Here is a 19,675-nt window from a genome sequence, read left to right on the forward strand (position 1 = left end):
CAGAGCAATTCATTTAGTAGAATTAAGGCAGTTGTTGATCTTTTCCAAAGTTTAGTGGCTGATAAACTCAGATCTGACTAGGGACTCCCAGTTTGAACTCCAGGGAAAGTCTATACAGAGGATCTCTGGACAATCCTTTCATTCATTCAATACACACTTATTTCAGCACCTACTATTTGGCAGGCACTGTGCAAGGTGATCGGAGAAGGCAATGGCAACCCACTCCAGTACTCCTGCCTGGAAAATCCCATGGACGGAGGAGCCTGGTAGGCTGCAGTCCATGGGGTCGCTAAGAGTCGGACACGACTGAGCGACTTCACTTTCACTTTTCACTTTCATGCATTGGAGAAGGAAATGGCAACCCACTCCAGTGCTCTTGCCTGGAGAATCCCAGGGACAGCAGAGCTTGGTGGGCTGCCGTCTATGGGGTCGCACAGAGTCGGACACGACTGAAGCGACTTAGCAGCAGCAGTGCAAGGTGATGGGGATGCAAGAGTAGGCATAATATCCAACTGACCTCTGGGGTTACAGCAGTGTTTGCTACAGAGAACAAGATGAAAGTTTGATTCTCCTGTGCGTTTAAAAAATAATTTGGAGTGGATTATACTGAAGCGACGTAGCACATGTGCATAGAACCATAACCAAAGGGAGGCACAAGAAAATTAACAAACTTTTGGGTGTGTGTATGTGGAATATCAATCATGGTCAGCAAATCTCATTAATTTCACAGTAACTGTTAGCTATTATTTCCAGAGAGGTACAGCTCCTTTGTAAAATGATAATAATAATTAAAAAGAAAAGGTAGAGCAAAGACTCAACTCTGAGTCTGATACACCAGGGGTTCCCAAACTTTGGTTTGCTAAGAATTGACTGGAAGAAACCTTTAAAATAACAGATGCCATGGACTCTCCAGACCTACTAAAACAAAATCTTCAGTGTCGGAGGAAGGAAAGGGACAGTTCTTGAAAACAGAAAAAAATTTAAAGTTCTTCGACTTATTTTGCACAGCCAAATTTGGAACCCCTGCCCTCCTCTATGCTGCCTGCTCAAGCAGTGGTTCCTAAACCAGGTGTCAGGCTTCAAGACGACCTTGCCAACTATAAACTTCCTCATTACATTCAGTCTTGATCCTAAACGGCTGCTTTTTTCAAAATCAAGGCGACCGAGACTCTAAAATGCCACAGGAAGGAGAGTGGCACTTTCCCATGTACTGAGTACTAGGGATGGGAGTGGGGAAAGGTATTCAAGCACAGATTGACTGACACTAAGCCCAAAACGAGCTGAAGCTGATAAACTTTGAAGATCAACCACGAAGACCACGAAGGGAATATTTTTTTCCTTTAATCCGTCACGGGGGCCTACTAATTGCATCCCACAGCTGCAACTGATCGAGGATAGGGGCCATGAGAACAGAGGCAGTCTCCTAGCCAAAGTCTTCCGCTCTGGTTCGGCGATTAGCATAAGAGGAACTGGAAGGAAAGTCGGAGCTTTCCATCAGTACTACGAGAGGGAAGAGAGCTCCCCAGCAACCGAGCCTGGGACGCAGGCAGGACTCCAACTCGAACCCAGACTCCACCCGATATAGGTAGCCGGGGCACAGGGAACCAGGCCCAGCAGGCGCGGTTCTGGAAGGCCACAAAGCTGGTCCCAGTAGTTAATGTTTCCAAATTCTCAAATTTCCCGGGCGTCCCGCGGTTCTGAAGCGTCGCGCCGGAAGTGACCTCACGACGGTGGCGTGGAGACGCAAGGCGCTTCCGGCGGCGGCCGTGGCTGTGGGGGTGGGTGTGAAGAAGACCCTTAGTCTCAGGGTCTTGCGGTGCTTCGGGGCAGGCTTGGTGTGGTGAACCGAGGAGGCGTAGGCTCGGTGGCGTAGAGGTAGGCGCGAAGGGGGGGCGGGTGGCTGGTGGGCGCTCGTGGCAGGGGTCTTCCGGGGTTGCCGGAGAGTTTGCTTTTAGGCTTCGTGCTTCCAGGCCTTGCAGACTTCTAGAGCGGTGGGTTCGAGATGGGGGCTGCTTCGGGTGCGCGGGGACCCATTACTAGGACTTGCCTCCGGGGTATGGTTTGAGGTGGAGGTCGAGGGAACGGGACTCTCAGCAGTCGAGGAATTGTGGGAGGTGTGAGGCATTAGCGGCCTAGGCTCTTAGTTTAGCTTCGTTAATGGCTCCTGCAGCCCACCCCCTCATTGCTCCCTGCGTGTTTCCTTTTGCACAGTGGAGAACGGTGGCAGGGAAGAACGCGAGTACCACATCCATGACAGATAGCGGGGGTGGGGGTGGGGGGCGGGCGGAGATGAACTGGAGTCTGAGAGGAGAGGGTGGCTGAGAAATTAGTGATAACTGGCAGGGGACAGCTTCTGCTATTCCTGGAGACTTACTTCCCCTTGATTCTTTACTGTTGTTAGTGTAAGTCTTAGTTTCTTATTATCAGTACTCTTTGTGTGATATTGGTTGAATTGATCAGTAATTGACTTGTTGAATGGTTCAAGTGTTTTGGTGTGGGGGAGGCATAGTCCTCACCTGCTTGGCCAGTTGGTTGTCAACAAACCTCCCAATTTCAGAGGTAGAAGGAGTCCAAACAGCCCTCTCCTGCCGTTACAGATGTGGATCTCGAGACCCAGATTGGTTTTTGTTCTCTTTCCTAGCCACAGACTGAACTGATTTCAGTTTGCGCTCTGTCAAATAAAGGTCGTAATCCCATCAAAACTTAAGTGACTGCCTCTGAGCAGGTCACTGTTTCAACTGGAAACCTCAGATAGATTCTAGTCTTTTATTTATGAATGGAAGATTAAGTGTACTGAGCACAGAATTCCTATTTTTTGGTTTCTCTGTATGAATTGGAAATGGTTACAAAAAACATAACTCTTTGAGTACTAAGAATCTTTTGTTGAAGCCTTCTTGAGGACTGTGGGACTAATAGAGTGTCTCTAACTTTTTTGACCTATGACCCACAGTTAATGTATTTTGCATGCTGACTCTTTGTGACCCCTGCATGCGTAGAGTGTGTACACAGGAAATAAAATTTTGCCTTCTATGTATGTGGTACCCTCTGACATTTTCTATTTCATTGAAAGAAAAAAAAAAGTTGATTGTAACTCACTAAACTGATTCTGACCTGTAATGGGTCTGACTGCTAAAGACCTGTAGTTTGAAAAACGTTGGACTAGAAGTTTAAGATTCTTGAGAGTCCAAGATTCGTAAGTAATGCAAGGTGGAAGATACGGCATTTTTCTGTTATCAACTACAACAGGACACGACGTCCATATTAGTATCCGAAAGGAGTACAATATCTGTAATGATAATGTGTCCGAATTTTGGCAAGGCATTTGAGTCTTTTCTGGTGACCTGGTGGGTGAGATGGGGTGGGAGATTTGCCCTATTGTGGTTAAATTAGGTGACGTCATGACTTTGGGTATCTGTGTGTAGGAATTTGTTTATGGATACAATTACAGCTGGGAATTTGGTGATCGATGTTGAGGGTCTGTCACTTTTTTATATGCAGTATGTATTTGAAGCCTTATCTGAAGAGTGTTCTTATCAAATTTGTTGCCTAATGAAGTGAAGAGAGTATCATCTGGTTAATCTCAATATTTGCCCAGTGTAGTTTAATGAAATGGAAGGGTCATCTTAAATTTAAGTAATTTAAACATTTAATTGAAAATGGTTTAGTATGTAATTTCTGTTAGGTTGTAAATATTGACTTTTGAAAAATAAATACAAAGTTTTCTAAATCTAATAGTAATTTGACGCTTTAAAAGTATATAGATAACCTTTTTTATATATAAAAGCCCTTGAAGATATGACTGTGTATAAATGGTGTATTACGTTACCTGATTTTCAGATGTTAAGCCAGTCTTGTGTTCCTAGAATGGATTCTGTTGAATCTTGGTGTATCCTACTTTCTGTATATTACTGAATTCAATTTGCTGATATTAAAAATTTTTGTGAGGAATATTCGTCTGAGGTTTCCTTTTCTTGTGATGTCTTTGGACTGGACTCAGTATCAAGAGTAAAATTACCCTCATAATATGAGTCGGAAAATGTTATTCTGCTGTTTTCTGAAAGAATTTATGTAGAATTGGTAATTATTTCTTTCTTTACGTTTGATAGAGTTTACCAGCAAAGTCCTCTGGGCCTGGGCTTTTCTTTGTGGGAAGGTTTTAAAATTACTTATTCAATTTCTTTACTTGGTGTAAGTCTGTCTGGATTTTTTTAAATTTTTTGAGTCAGTTTTGGTAATTTTATCCTTCTTGGAATTTGTCCATTTCTTATTTTTCTTCTTGAACTTGTATGCACCCCACAGAATTGTATCCTAAAACAGGAGTCAGCATACTTTTTCTGTAAAGAGCTTGCTGGTAGGCTTTGTGGGCCGTGCGGTCCCCGTTAGTACTACTCAGGTCTCTCATTGACGTGCAGAAACAGCCCCAGACGGTAAGCAGAGAGCTGTACGAGGTTCTGTTCCAGTACTGCTTTGGTAGTAGTGGGCCAGATTTGGTACATGGGTGTAGTTTTCTGACTCCAGTTTTAAAGTAATAAATTTTATGGTTGAAAGTCTTTATTTGATATCTGGGCAGATCAGCTTTATGATAGAGTAGGGTGGAAGTTGATTCCCTTGCTTGCATGTCTTTGTGTACTCCTAAAGATGTGTGTATTCCACTTTGAAGATTGAGACTTCATTTCCAAGATGTTGTAGAGGTAATTTAGGCATTTTTGTAGTTTCGTTCAGGTGAGACGGAAGGTGACCCTCATGGTATAATTTTCTAGGGCCATGACTTGAATCCCCTATTTGGCCAGTATTCCTTCTGTGAAAAGGAGGTGTTTGTAGGACTTCCCTAGTGACCCAGTGGTTAAGACTCTGCTCTTCCACTGCAGGGGGCATGGGTTTGATCCCTGGTCAGGGAACAAAAATCCTGCAAGCTACACCAAAAAAAAAAAAGAGAGAGAGAGACATTTGAAATAAAATTTGGTATATGGTAAAAATTATATAGATTATCTCATTTAATCTTCACAATGGTTCTATGAGATCATTTAATTGGTATGCAGTTGACTCTTGAACAATTGGGGGCCAGGGCCTCCAACTGTCTGCAAAATTGAAAATCTGAGAATAACTTATAGTCGGCCCTCCTTATACATGGTTCTTCTGTATCTGCGGTTCTGCATCTCACATTCAGGCAACTGCCCATCATGTAGTACTGTTGTATTTGGTGAAGGAAATAGGTGTTTTGAGTGGACCTGTACCATTCAAGCCCATGTTGTTCGTGGGTCAACTCTACTTCCCATTTTATAATTGAGACAGTTGAGACTCAGATTAGGATAATTTGCTCATAATTCTGGCCTTTAATGTGTGACTTCAGAAGTCCATGGCTTTTTCACTATGCTGCCTTTTGTGGAAGATAGGGACTTAGTACTAGGATTATACTAGTAGATGTTTTCTTTCAAGATCTCTGTCATTTCCAAGCTTTTGATTCTATAGACACGTTTCTACATAGATATCTAGTTTTTCAGAAATCCATAACTAACCACTTATCCATAATTGTCGATTTAATTGTCCTTAGCAGATCAAAGGATTGGATCTGAATGCTGAAGAGTTCTGTCAGATGTGGATGAGATGAAAGTTTGTAGCTCTGTAATCAGCTGATTGCTTTTGAATCATTTCTGACAACTACTTGAATTGCATGATGAGTGGAAGACCATTTCGGTCTACCTGACTTTGTTATCTAAAGGCTTCTTACAAGAAAAGTGATTCGGTAGTGTCTCATAGTGCGACATTTGGTAGTCTGGAAATCCTAATAGTGTTTGAGCAGGATCAGCCTGTGTCTAGTGTGCTCAGTTGCTCAGTCGTGCCCAACTCATTGCGACCCATGGACTGTCGCCTGCCAGGCTCCTCTCTCCATGGAATTTTCCAGGCAAGAATACTGGACTGGGTTGCTGTTTCCTCCTCCAGGTGATCTTCCTAACCCAGGGATTGAACCTGTGTTTACTGCTTCGTAATATGCCCAGCATAAATGGGTACATTTGTCCACTACAAAGGCATATACAAAACTGTTTAATTCTCTATTCATAATGGCCCCCAAACTGGAAATAGTCCGTCTATCAGGAGCAGGATGGATAAATACCTTGAGGCATAGTTATGTAATGGAATACTATATAGCCACGAGAAAGAATGAACTGCTGCTACATGCAACAAGGTGAGTCTCCCAGATGTAACATGGAGCAAAAGAAGCCAACGCTTTGAGAGAACTTTTATGATTCCATTTATATGAAGTTCAAAAACAGGTAAATGACTCTTTTGTGATAGATATCAGAATAATGGCTACCTTTGTGGGAGCACAGTGGAACCTTCTGGGGTGTCCAAAATACTGTGTCTTGATTTGGGTGTGTTCTCCCTTAGTGTGTTCATCTGATTAGAAATCCATATGTTGGCACTCCACTTGTTTTAGATTTACTGTTTTCAGTTAATAAAGAAATTTTCTTTAAAACTATTAAAAATCCTACTTATTAGTTATTATTGACATAATATAAACTTGTATGTGTACTGAGTGTCTTAAACATATATGTTGAATGGAGAAATAGAAGTCTTCTCCCATCTGATTGATTTCTGGCATTTCTAAAATTCCAGTTACAGCTTTTCGTTTTGCATCAATCTAAAGTAAGCATCAGAGTAGGATTATGGTGGAGTATAAATGATAGGAAAGGAACTTCATAATTTTGTGGCTTTAAGTAGACAAAGGTCAGTCAGGAACGGGAAAGTAAGCATAAAATCATGGGTGTTTTGTGCCTTTTTCTGTCATCAGTGTCATGGAAATTGTGTTGCATTGGAAATTCATTTGATTTCTTAAATTCCTTGAGATAAATTGATAATTGTTGCAACTCAGTGAGGGGTATGTGGGGTTCATTATGCTGGTCTGTCTACCTTTGTATATGTTTGAAATACTCTGTAGTAAAAAAAAAAATTATGGATGAGCCTGCTGATGCAGTGTTTCTTTTATTGTCTGTTCTGTCAGCATAGTTTTGTGATACTTGCTCAGTTAAATAGAGAACTACCGGAGTTTGTCTTTACATTTTTGTGTTTCTAATGAGACAGTCCTCTTTTTTTTTTTTTTAACTGAAGGAGTGCTTTTTATGCTCCTTTAAATATATTTCTACTGTTTTTCTTTTTTTAGACTTATGTTTTATGTAGATATATTTCTGAAATTAATATTTGAAAACTGTTTAAAATGCTGTTCTGTTTCTTTTCTTTTTTTTGTGGAACAGCTAAGCCAGTGTTTCATTTTATGCTTAATATTGTATGTTATTGTTGTTTAGTTGCTAAGTTGTGTCTGACTATTTGCGACCCCATGGACTGTATCCTCTCAGGCTCCTCTGTCCATGGGATTTCCCAGGCAAGAATAGTGAGTTGCCATTTCCTTCTCCAGGGGATCTTACTGACATAGGGGTCAACCTCGGGTCTGGTGCATTGGCAGGTGGATTCTTGACCGCTAAGCACCAGGGAAGCCCCTATGTCACCTGCTGCTTGCTGACTTCCTTTTGTGTGTAGAACAGTGTTAGGTTTCATATCTTACATAGAATTTCACATAGAATACGCTTAGGGATATTGTGTTTTTGGAACCATTTCCAAGGAGAGCTAAGGCATTTAGATATAGATATTTAGATAACTCTAGATTTTGAGTGATTAACTTCTGTCAGGTTTATTATGTCTCCTTTGATTGAATTAATATTTACTGAGTTCCTTTTCCATTCTAGGCAATCTTATTGTCTGAACAAAACAGACAAGGTCCCTTGCCCTCCTGGAGCTTCCATTCTATTGGGGTGACACATACAATATAAATAAGATAATTCATATGGTGAGTCATTTTGAAATTATAACAGAAAGTGTTGGAGAGTGATAGAGAGTTTAGCCACATTAAATTGGGTAGCCAGGGAAGGCCTCTTTGGTGTGGTGACATTTTCGAAGGCAACTGAAAGACGAGATAGAACTAGCCATTCATGTAACTGGGGAAAGAGTGTTCTGAAAATACCTGGTGCAGAATTTTGCAGGGAACAAGCTTGATGTATTTAAGGAACAGTGATAAGGTCAATTTGTCTGGAGAACAGGGAAAAGGAGTGGTGAGAGATGAAGTTGTCTATGAAAGTGAAGTCGCTCAGTCGTGTCCAACTTTTTGCGACCCCATGGACTGTAGCCTACGAGGCTTCTCCGTCCATGGGATTTTCCAGGCAAGAGTACTGGAGTGGGGTGCCATTTCCTTCTCCAGGGGATCTTCCCCACCCAGGATCGAACCCAGGTCTCCTGCATTGTAGGCAGACGCTTTACTATCTGAGCCACCAGGGAATTTGTCTGTAGAGGTTAGTAGAAATGAGATTGTGTAGGGCTTGCAGTCTATGGAAAGGAAGTTAAGCAGAATCATGACAACTGATTTACCTTTTAAAATTTGCTCTGGCTGCAGTGTAGAGAAAGAATTAGAGGGGCAGAAGTCAAAGCAGAGATATAACAGGGGACTGCTGCAATTATGAGATGATAGTGACTTAGAGTAGGTAAGTAGCAGTGGAGATGGAGAGAGATGGACTTATCTTTGAAGTAGTGACAATAGGACTTATTGATGAATGTATGGGACGAAGGACAAAGAAAGGAATCAAGAAGACTCCTGACTTTTTTTCCCCTTTGTATAAGCAGTATAGTATATGTTGATGCCATTTATTGAGATGGGAAAAGCTTGAGGCTCAGTTGTGTCCAACTTTTTGTGACACGCCCCGCCCCCCCCCCCCCCCCCCCGCCCCGCCCCAAGGATTGTTAGCCAGCCAGGCTCCTCTCTCCATGGGTTTTTTCCAGGCAAGAATACTGGAGTGGGTAACCATTTCCTCCTCCAAGGGCTCTTCCCAACCCAGGGATCTAACCCACATGTTCTGCCTTGGCAGGTGGATTCTTTACTTCTGAGCCACCTGAAAAGCAGTGAAAAAAGCTTGGGAAGGAACAAATTGGGGGATGTTGAGTGTTAGGCTAAAGAAATTAAAAATTTGGTTTTGGACATTTATGAGATGCCTAATAGAAATCTTTGCCGGCATTATCCAGTGTGTGAGTTTTCGTCTTTATGTTTTATGGAAAACCTTTCTGGGAAATTAACCTCTTCTTATTGAAGGAATGACTAAATATTCTGTGTCATACTATACAGGTTATGTTGGCTGCATGTAGTTTCCCTCCTTTTTTAAAAAAATTAAGATATACCTTGCATACAGTAATAATGCACAAATGTTAAATGCCCAATTCAGTAAATTTTGCTAGCTGTGTATAATCTTGTGACTACTGCATCAGTAAAAACAAAGAACATTTTCATTACCCCACAAGTCCCTCTGCCTCTTTCTAGTCAATTTTCTGACCTATAGGTTGAAGACTTCTGATTTTTCTCACTATAGTTACTCTTGTAGAAATTCTTATAAATAGACTCATATAAATGTATCTGTGTGACTTTCAGTTTTTGAGTATCATCTACCTTGTATTAGTCGAGTAAGTAGTTTGTTCTTTTTTATTGTTAAGTGGTGTTCTGTGGTGTAGTTAATACCATGATTTGTTTCCTCTCTTCTCCTTGTTTCCAATTTTTGACTGTTATAAAGGTACTTTGTACACTTGTGTACAAGTCTTTTTGTTAATATATGTTTTTATTTCTCCTGGGTAAATCCTAGAAAGGAAATTTTGGGTCACAGATATATATTTAATATTATAAGAAACTGCCAACCTCTCTTCCAGAGTGCTTGTATCATTTTACACTATCAGCAGTTAAGAGTTGTTCCAGTGCTTTGCATTATCACAGACATTTGGTGCTTTCATTTTTGATCTATAGTACTGGAAAATCCCATGGACGGAGGAGCCTGGTAGGCTGCAGTCCATGGGGTCGCTAAGAGTCAGACACGACTGAGCGACTTCACTTTCACTTTTCACTTTCATGCATTGGAGAAGGAAATGGCAACCCACTTCAGTGTTCTTGCCTGGAGAATCCCAGGGACAGAGGAGCCTAGTCGGCTGCCGTCTATGGGGTCACACAGAGTCGGACACGACTGAAGCGACTTAGCAGCAGCAGCAGTGGATATAGTATCTATGGTGGTCTTTTCCCAACCTAACACTTTCAAAAATTGTGGTAAAGTATACATTTTATCATTTTGTATGATGAAGTATACATTTTATCATACAAAATGATAAAATGTATCGTTTTAACAGTTTTTAAGTGTACAGTTCAGTGGCATTGAGTGCACTCACATTGTCATGCAACCATCACCATCATGAACTTTTTTATCATATCAAACTGAAACTTTGTACCTTTTGAATAGTAGCACTTCATCTCCTGCTCTCCCAGCCCCTGGAAGCCACCATTCTACTTTCTGCCCCTGTGAGGTTGACTGTTCTAGATGCCTCGTGTGAGCGGAATCATACAAGATATGTCCTTCTGTGTCTTATTTCATTTTCACTTAATGTCTTCAAGGTTCATCTATGTTGTAACATATATCAGAACCTTCCTTTTTTAAGACTGAATGATACTCTGTTTTAATGGAGTGTTTATGCATTCATCCATCTTGGACATTTGGGTGTCTCATTGTGTTTCAATTCACATTTCCCTGATAAACTAATGATGTTGAACAGCTTTTCGTATGTTTATTGACTATTTGTATAACTTCTTTTGCCTGCTTTAAAAAACTGATGTTTTCTTTTTATTTATTTGTAAGTATTCCTTATATATTCTGGATCCTATCTGTTGGGAATATTTTCTCCTTAACTGTGGCTTTCCTTTTTTCTTTTCTTGTTTTGGTGTGGTTATAATAGAGGGCAGAAACATCTTTTTACCATCATAAATCTGGGAGTTTTCTTGAAATGCTTGATCCTTGGAGGTAGCCTTCATTGGGATGATGTTGAAATGGGGCTAGATTATATGGAATACCTCCCTAAATTTTTTTTTTTACAGTACCTTTGTTTTAAATGTATGATTATCTTAACCCATCCAGAGCATGATTTCATTTGAAAAAAAATTGAAAATGATTTGTTTTGGAAAAAAGATAGTTTTCTACTATGGTATATTGTAATCAAACCTAGGTGGTTTTACCTTTTGACTGACTGAGGCTTTATCCTGAGAAAATTATTCAAGGTAAGCACTGAATGAAATTGATCTTTGCTGCATTAACTATAATTGTGAAAAAAATTGAATTATCTAAATGTCCATTGAGAGAAAAACTGATATGTGAATGCGGTGGAATAGCACATACACATGGAGAATATGCTAAGAAGCTGCCTTTATGCTCTGATTACAAGTGTGTAAATATCCATTGTAATCTCTCTGTTGTAAATTCCCCATCTGTAAAATGGGTTAGTAAAGTAGCTGTCTCATAGGGTTGTCATGAAGATTGAAGGGCCCTAAAGAAGGCCCCTAAAGTTTTAACTCAGTCCTGAGACATAGTAAATGAGCAATAAATACTAGCTGCTGCTATTGTTACACAGTATGATGGTATGTGTGTAAAAGCTGTGGGATTACATGTGTTCCATTCACCTTTTATTTTTTTAAGGGTGATTCCCCCCCCCCCCTTTCTGTTACCTATTACTATATTAAATCATTACCAAATTCAGACCATCACCTGTATCAGTCTTGGTCTTGAATCTCAACTTATTCCCTTCTCCATTGCTTCTACCTATTACAGCTTACCACTGTCTCTTAAATAGACTGCTCTAGTTGCCTCCCAGCGTCTTTTTTTTTTTTAACACCTCTTCCAATTTGTATTCTTTAATGATGATTTTTGATGAGCAGGACTTTTAAATTTTGATGAAATCTAATTCATCAGATTTTTTTCTTTTATGATTAGTACTACTTATTTCTGTTTTGTCTAAGAAATCTTTCTCTACTCTAAGGTCACTTAGGTGTTCTGTTCCCCACCCCCCACCCCAGTAGCTTTTGTTTTAACTTTTATATTAAAGTGAAAGTGAAGTCGCTCAGTTGTATCCAACACTTTGCAACCCCATGGACTGTAGCCCACCAGGCTCCTCTGTCCATGGTATTCTCCAGGCAAGAATACTGGAGTGGGTTGCCATATCCTCCTCCAGGGGATCTTTCCGACCCAGGGATCGAACCTGTGTCTCTTATGTTTCCTGCATTGGCAGACAGTTATTTACCACTAGTGCCACCTGGGAAGCCCTGCTAAAGTTTCATATAGTAGGATTTTTGTGTGTGTGTGTGGGGGGGTACGTTCCCTAGGGTTTTCTACTGCACAGTCAACAATAAAGTTTACAAATAAAAATAACTTTACATCTTCATTTCCAATATTTATGCTTTTTATTTCTTTTTCTTATTGCAGTAGCTAACACCTGTAATATAATGTTGAATAAGAAGCAGAACCGGTGAGAGTATTCTTGCCTTGTCCCAGTCTTCGGGGGAAAGAATTCATTGTTTCACCATTAATATGATGTTATCTATAATTGTTTTATAGATGCCACTGCTCCTTTTTTATATCATGGATGATGTTGAATTTTGTCAGATTATCTTTCTGCATTTGTTGACGTGATCATACATGATTTCTCATTTGCTTTGTTAATGTGGTAGAAGACATTGATTTTTTTTTTTTTTGACCTTTTTGTTTGAGATAGCTGTAGATCCATATGTATTTATAAGAAAGAATACAGAGAGATTCCATATATCCTGCCTGGTTTTCCGTATTGGTAACATCTTGCAAAACAATAGTATAGTGTCAATACCAGGATATTGACGTCATATGGTCAAGATGCAGAATGTTTCCCTAACCACAGGGATCCCTCATGTTGCTCATTTATAGCCATCCCTGTTTTCTTTGTGTCTCTGCCCCTTCTCTCACTCCTGGGAACCACTCTTCTCCTCATTTCTATAGCTGTCATTTCAAGAATATTACACAAATGGAATCATAAAGAATGTAATCTTTTGGGGTTGGCTTTTTTCACTTTTTCTCCTACCATGGTTTGTGTTTAACCTTTGACACGTGGAAAGTCATCTAGCCTGTTCCAGTTTGAGGCTATTAGAAGTAAACCTGATATAAACATTCAAGTACAGGTTTTTTTGTGAGTTAAGTCTTCCATTCTCTGAGATAAATGACCAGTCATGCAACTGCTGGGTCATGTGAGTTGCGTGTTTAGGTGTTTTTGTTTTTTTTTTTTATAGCCTCCATTTTGGCTATTTATTTATTTTTGGCTGCAGTGGGTCTTTGTTGCTGTGTGCAGGCTTTCTGTGGTTGTACTGTGCTGGCTTAGGAGTTGTGGAGATGAGCTTAGTTGCCCCACAGCATGTGGAATTTTCCTGGACCAGGCATCAAACTCAGTGTCCCCTGCATTGGCAGGCAGATTCTTAACCTCTGGACCACCAGAGATGTCTGCGTGTTTAGGCTTTTTTTTTTTTTTTTTTTTAATAAAAAAAATGGCTGCCCCATTTAGTAGTTCCATCAGCAGTGTATGAATGTATGAGTATGTATGAATGTATGAGTTATTCAATTTCTCCACATCCTTACTTGTACTTGGTGTTGTCAGTGTTTTTTATTTTAGCTGTTCTAGTGGGCAGTATTCTTGCCTGGAGAATCCCATGGACGGAGGAGCCTGGTAGTCTGCAGTCCATGGGGTTGCAAAGGGTTGGACACAACTGAGCGACTTCACTTTCACTTTTCACTTCCATGCATTGGAGAAGGAAATGGCAACCCACTCCAGTGTTCTTGCCTGGAGAATCCCAGGGACGGGGGAGCCTGGTGGGCTGCCGTCTTTGGGGTCGCACAGAGTCGGACACGACTGAAGCGACTTAGCAGCAGCAGCAGCAGCAGTGGGCATGTAGTGTATCATTGTGGTTTTAGCTTGCATTTCCCTAGTGGTTAATGTAATGATGTTGAACATCTTTTCATGTACTTATTTGCCATCTGTATAGTTCTTTGTTGAAATGTGTTTTGTGTCTTTTGCCCACTATGGATTGGATTTTTTTTTTCCATCACTGAGTTTTAAGAGTTCTTTGTGTATTCTAGATACTGGTCATGAGTCTTTGTCATATATGTGATTTGTAAATATTTTTTTCCAGCCTGTAACTTTTTTTAAAAAGCCTCCTAATAAGGATCCTTTTGCAGAATGAAAGTTTTTAATTTTCAAGAAGTCTGATCAGTTTCTCCTTAATAGGTTGTGCTTTTGGTGTCCAGTCGAAGAATTCATTGCCTCACTCTAGATCTTGAAGGCTTCTCTTACGTTTTTCCTAAAAGTTTTATAGTTTGACATTTTACGTTTAAGTCTATGACCCATTTTGAGTAAATGTGTATATAAATTATGAAACTTAGATCAGGGTTGATTTTCTACTGATGAATATCCATTACCATTTGTCCTAACAACTGAAGCCAGGTATACAGTATGTGTATTCCTTCACTGGAGATACAAAGCCTGATAAGATTATTGAACTCCGTATCTGTATTGTTTATTTTTAAAAATATTTGTTTTGCTGCTTGATTCATTACGGAAGATTGTATTAATTCTCTTCTATTGACTTTAAAAATTTATTCTTGAATATTTTATATACCTGTTTTATGTTCTATATTATGTTTTGACATAATCAAATTACCTCAATGGAAAATTATAGCAATATATATTATTAGTGAGTTGTACCCTCAGTAATAATATACATTGTTTAGGCATGAATTAACTCTTTTAATGTTTTTGCCTTAATCTCTTATCTGACATTTTTACTGCAGCCCTTTCATTTCTTTTATTTATATAATTTGTTCAACTTAAAAAAATTTTAGAGTTGATTTATAGTGTTGTGTTGATTTTTGCTGTACAGCAAAGTGATTCAGTCACATGTACATTCTTTTTCACTTTCTCTCTGTTACGGTTATCACAGGGCACTGAATATGGTTCCTTTGCTGTACAGTAGGAGCTAGTTGTTTATCTATGCTATATATAATAGTTTGCATCTGCCCATCCTAAATTCCCAGTTCCTCCCTGCCCCACCTGCTCTCCTCCTTGGCAACCACAAGGCTGTTCTCTGTGTCTGTGAGTTTATTTCTGTTTCATAGATATGTTCATTTGTAGCATATTTTAGATTCCACATTCAAGTGATATCACAAGGTATTTGTCTCTCTAACTTATTTTGCTTAGTATGATCATCTCTAGGTCCATTCGTGTAGCTGCAAATGTCATTATTCCATTCTTTTTATGGCTGAGTAACATTCAACTGCATATGAGTAATGCGACACAAACATATATTTAAACATCTTTATTTTTCTTTTGAAATTTTAATGTAAAAAAGTAGAAACACAGATGGAGCACAAATGTGCATTTTATACCCGAAGATAATATGGATAATTTGGTTATTACCCATAACATTTTAACAAAATAATCAGAAATTTAGTCATTCACATTAGTAATAACATTGAGTCCTTAAAGGAGTTTCTCATACATCATCTCACATTGGGAGATGATGTGTGCAGTGTGCAGATAGGAACAAAAAGCAATCAATAAAGAAAATGTGATAAGTAATCTAATAGTGATAATACTGTTTCTAGGAGATAATATTGGAAGTGCTTTTATAAAAATTTGTTTTTAATTGGAGGATAACTGCTTTACAATGTTGTGTTGGTCTCTGCTGTACAACAGCATAAATCATCTGTTATACATATATCCCCTCCTCTTGAACCTCCTGCCCACCCCCACCCCCACCCCCACCCTAAACCTAATTTTTGACAGAATACCAGGTTAAACTCCAAAAATGTCTCCTCCCTCTTGAACATCCCACCACCCCTACCCCCCCGCCTGTTGTGACAGTACCAGGTTAAGCCTTGAAAAGGAACAGAGATCATTCTGTCTGTCTGAGATTGCATCCAAGTACTGCATTTTGGACTCTTTTGTTTCTATGATGGCTGTTCCATTTCTTCTAAGGGATTCTTGCCCACAGTAATAGATATAATAGTCATCTGAGTTAAATTCACCCATTCCAGTCCATTTTAGTTCTCTGATTTCCTAAAATGTTGATGTTTGCTCTTGCCATCTCCTGTTTGACCACTTCCAATGTGCCTTGATTCATGGACCTAACATTCATGACATTGTGCAAGAGGCAGTAATCAAGACCATCCCCAAGAAAAAGAAATGCAAAAGGGCAAAAAAAGGTTGTCTGAGGAAGTCTTATAAATAGCTGAGAAAAGAAGAGAAGCTAAAGGCAAAGGAGAAAAGGAAACATAAACCCATTTGAATACAGCGTTCCAAAGAATAGCAGGAGAGATACAAAAGCCTTCCTCAGTGATCAAAGCAAAGAAATAGAGACAAACAATAGAATGGGAAAGACTAGAGATCTCTTCAAGAAAATTAGAGATACCAAGGGACTTTTCATGCAAAGATGGGCACAATAAAGACAGAAATTGTATGGACCTAACAGAAGCAGAAGATATTCAGAAGAGGTGGCAAGAATACCCAGGAGAATTATACAAAAAAGATCTTCATGACCCAGATAACCACGATGGTGTGATCACTCACCTAGAGCCAGACATCCTGGAATGTGAAGTCAAGTGGGCCTTAGGAAGCATCACTACAAACAAAGCTAGTGGAGGTGATGGAATTCCAGTTGAGCTATTTCACATCCTAAAAGATGATGCTGTGGAAGTAGTGCACTCAATATGCCAGCAGGTTTGGAAAACTCAGCAGTGGCTAGAGGACTGGGAAAGGTCAGTTTTCATTCCAATCCCAAAGAAAGGTGGTACCAAAGAATGTTCAAACTACTGCACGATTGCACTCATCTCACATGCTAGCAAAGTAATGCTCAAAATTCCCCAAGCCAGGCTTCAACAGTACGTGAACTGTGAACTTCCAGATGTTCAAGCTGGATTTAGAAAAGGCAAGAGGAACCAGAGATCAAATCACCAATGTCTGTTGGATCATCAAAAAACCAAGAGAGTTCCAGAAAAACTTCTTCTGCTTTATTGACTATGCCAAAGCCTTTGACTGTGTGGATCACAATAAATTGTGGAAAATTCTTAAAGAGATGGGAATACCAGACCACCTGAGCTGCCTTCTGAGAAATCTTAGGAAATATGCAGATCAGGAAGCAACAGTTAGAACTGGACATGGAACAACAGACTGGTTCCAGATTGGGAGAGGAATATGTCAAGGCTGCAATTGCCTGCTTATTTAACTTATATGCAGAGTACATCATGCGAAATGCCAGACTGGATGAAGCAAAAGCTGGAATCAAGATTGCTGGGAGAAATATCAATAACCTCAGATATGCAGATGACACCACCCTTATGGCAGAAAGCGAAGAAGAACTAAAGAGACTCTTGATAAAAGTGAAAAAGGAGAGTGAAAAAGTTGGCTTAAAACTCAACATTCAGAAAACTTAAGATCATGGCATCTGGTCCCATCACTTCATGGCAAATAGATGGGGAAGCAATGGGAAACAGTGACAGACTTTATTTTCTTGGACTCCAAAATCACTGCAGATGGTGACTGCAGCTATGAGATTGAAAGACGCTTGCTCCTTGGAAGAAAAGTTATGACCAACCTAGACAACATATTAAAAAGCAGAGACATTACTTTGCCAGCAAAGGTCCATCTAGTCAAAGTTGTGGTTTTTCTAGTAGTCATGTATGGATGTGAGAGTTGGACTGTAAAGAAAGCTGAGTGCCGAAGAATTGATGCTTTTGAACTGTGGTGTTGGAGAAGACTGTTGAGGGTCCCTTGGACTACAAGGAGATCCAACCGGTCCATCCTAAAGGAAGTCAGTTCTGAATATTCATCGGAAGGACTGATGTTGAAGCTGAAGCTCCAATACTGTGGCCACCTGATGCAAAGAACTGACTCATTGGAAAAGACCCTGATGCTGGCAAAGACTGAAGATGGGAGGACAAGGGGACAACAGGATGAGATGGCTGGATGGCATCACTGACTCAATGGAAATGAGTTTGAATAAACTCTGGGAGTTGGTGATGGACAGGGAGGCCTGGTGTGCTGCAGTCCATGGGGTTGCAAAGAGTTGGACACGACTGAGCGACTGAATTGAACTGAACCAGGATAAGCTCCCTGTGTTACACAGCAAGTTTCCACTATTTTACATATGGTAGTGTAAATGTTTCACTGCTGCTCTCTCAATTCCCACCATCTCCTTCCCTTCCTGTGTCCACAAGTCTGTTCTCCATGTTTGTGTCTCTGTTCCTGCCCTGCATGTAGGTTCATTAGTACTATTTTTTCTGGATTCCATATCAGTTTAGTTCAGTCGCTCAGTCATGTCTGACTCTTTGCGACCCCATGAACCGCAGCACACCAGACCTCCCTGTCCATCACCAACTCCCGGAGTCCACCCAAACCCATATCCATTGAGACGGTGATGCCATCCAACCCTCTCATCCTCTGTCACCCCCTTCTCTTCCTGCCCTCAGTCTTTCCCAGCATCAGGGTCTTTTCAGACGAGTCAGCTCTTCACATCAGGTGGCCAGAGTATTGGAGTTTCAGCTTCAACATCAGTCCTTCCAATGAATACCCAGGACTGATCTCCTTTAGGATGGACTGGTTGGATCCCCTTGCAGTCCAAGGGACTCTCAAGAGTCTTCTCCAACACCGCAGTTCAAAAGCATCAATTCTTCGGCCCTCAGCTTTCTTTAGAGTCCAACCCTCACATCCATACATGACCACTGGAAAAACCACAGCCTTGACTAGACGGACCTTTGTGGACAAAGTAATGTCTCTGCTTTTCAGTATGCTGTCTAGGTTGGTCATAACTTTCCTTCCAAGGAGTAAGCGTCTTTTAATTTCATGGCTGCAGTCACCATCTGCAGTGATTTTGGGACCCAGAAAAATAAAGTCAGCCACTGTTTCCACAGTTTTCCCATCTATTTGCCATAAGTGATGGCACCGGATGCCATGATCTTAGTTTTCTGAATGTTGAACTTTAAGCCAACTCTTTCACTCTCCTCTTTCATTTTCAGGATTACATATAGATATGTATTAATATAAAATATTTGTTTTTCTCTTTCTGTCTTACTTGACTCTGTAGAATAGGCTCTAGGTTTGTCTACCTCAGTTCAACGGATTCAAATTCGTTCCTTTTAATGGCTGAGTAATATTCCATTGTGTATATGTATCACAACTTCTTTATCCATTCATCTGTTGATGGATCTAGGTTGCTTCCATGTCTTAGCTATTGTAAATAGTGCTGCAGTGAACATGGGGGTACATGTGTGTTTATGAATTATGGTTTTCTCAGAGTATATACCCATAGTGGGATTGCTGAGTCATATGGTAGTTTTAGTCTTAGTTTTTAAAGAAATCACCATACTGTTCTGTATAGTGGCTGTATTAACTTATGTTTCCACTAACAGTGCAAGAGGGTTCCCTTTTCTCCATATCCTCTCCAGCATTTAATTTTTTGTTAACTTTTAAATGATGGCCATTCTGACTAATGTGAGGTGTTACCTCAGTGTAGTTTTGATTTGCAGTTCTCTAATTAGTGATGTTGAGCATCTTTCCATGTGCCTGTTGGCCATCTCTATTTCTTCTTTGAAGAAATGTCTATTTAGATCTTCTGCCCATTTTTCAATTGGGTTTTTTTTTTTTTAACTTTTTATTTTGTATTGGGGTATAGTGGACTAACAAACAATGTTGTGATGTCTCTGTTGAACAGCAAAGGGACTCAGCCACACATATACATGTATCCATTCTTCCCCAAACCCCCCTC

General features: G+C 40.1%; 1 protein-coding gene across 3 annotated transcripts in view; it reads left to right on the forward strand.

Annotated features, from left to right (window-relative positions):
- Window positions 1-1,735: 1,735 nt before the first annotated feature.
- The window catches only part of EDC3 (enhancer of mRNA decapping 3), a 55,300-nt gene continuing 37,360 nt past the window's right edge, over window positions 1,736-19,675 (forward strand). Inside the window, exons 1-2 of one of the 3 annotated variants that reach the window (NM_001435118.1) lie at window positions 1,751-1,875; window positions 7,740-7,840. The gene's annotated coding sequence lies outside the window, so the exon portion shown is untranslated. Of the gene's footprint in view, window positions 1,876-7,739; window positions 7,841-19,675 lie in introns of all 3 variants that reach the window. The other 2 variants (XM_059879061.1, NM_001435117.1) reach the window with 2 other exon arrangements.

Source organism: Bos taurus, chromosome 21, assembly GCF_002263795.3.
Source record: "Bos taurus isolate L1 Dominette 01449 registration number 42190680 breed Hereford chromosome 21, ARS-UCD2.0, whole genome shotgun sequence".
In the NCBI taxonomy this organism is placed as follows: Eukaryota; Metazoa; Chordata; class Mammalia; order Artiodactyla; family Bovidae; genus Bos; species Bos taurus.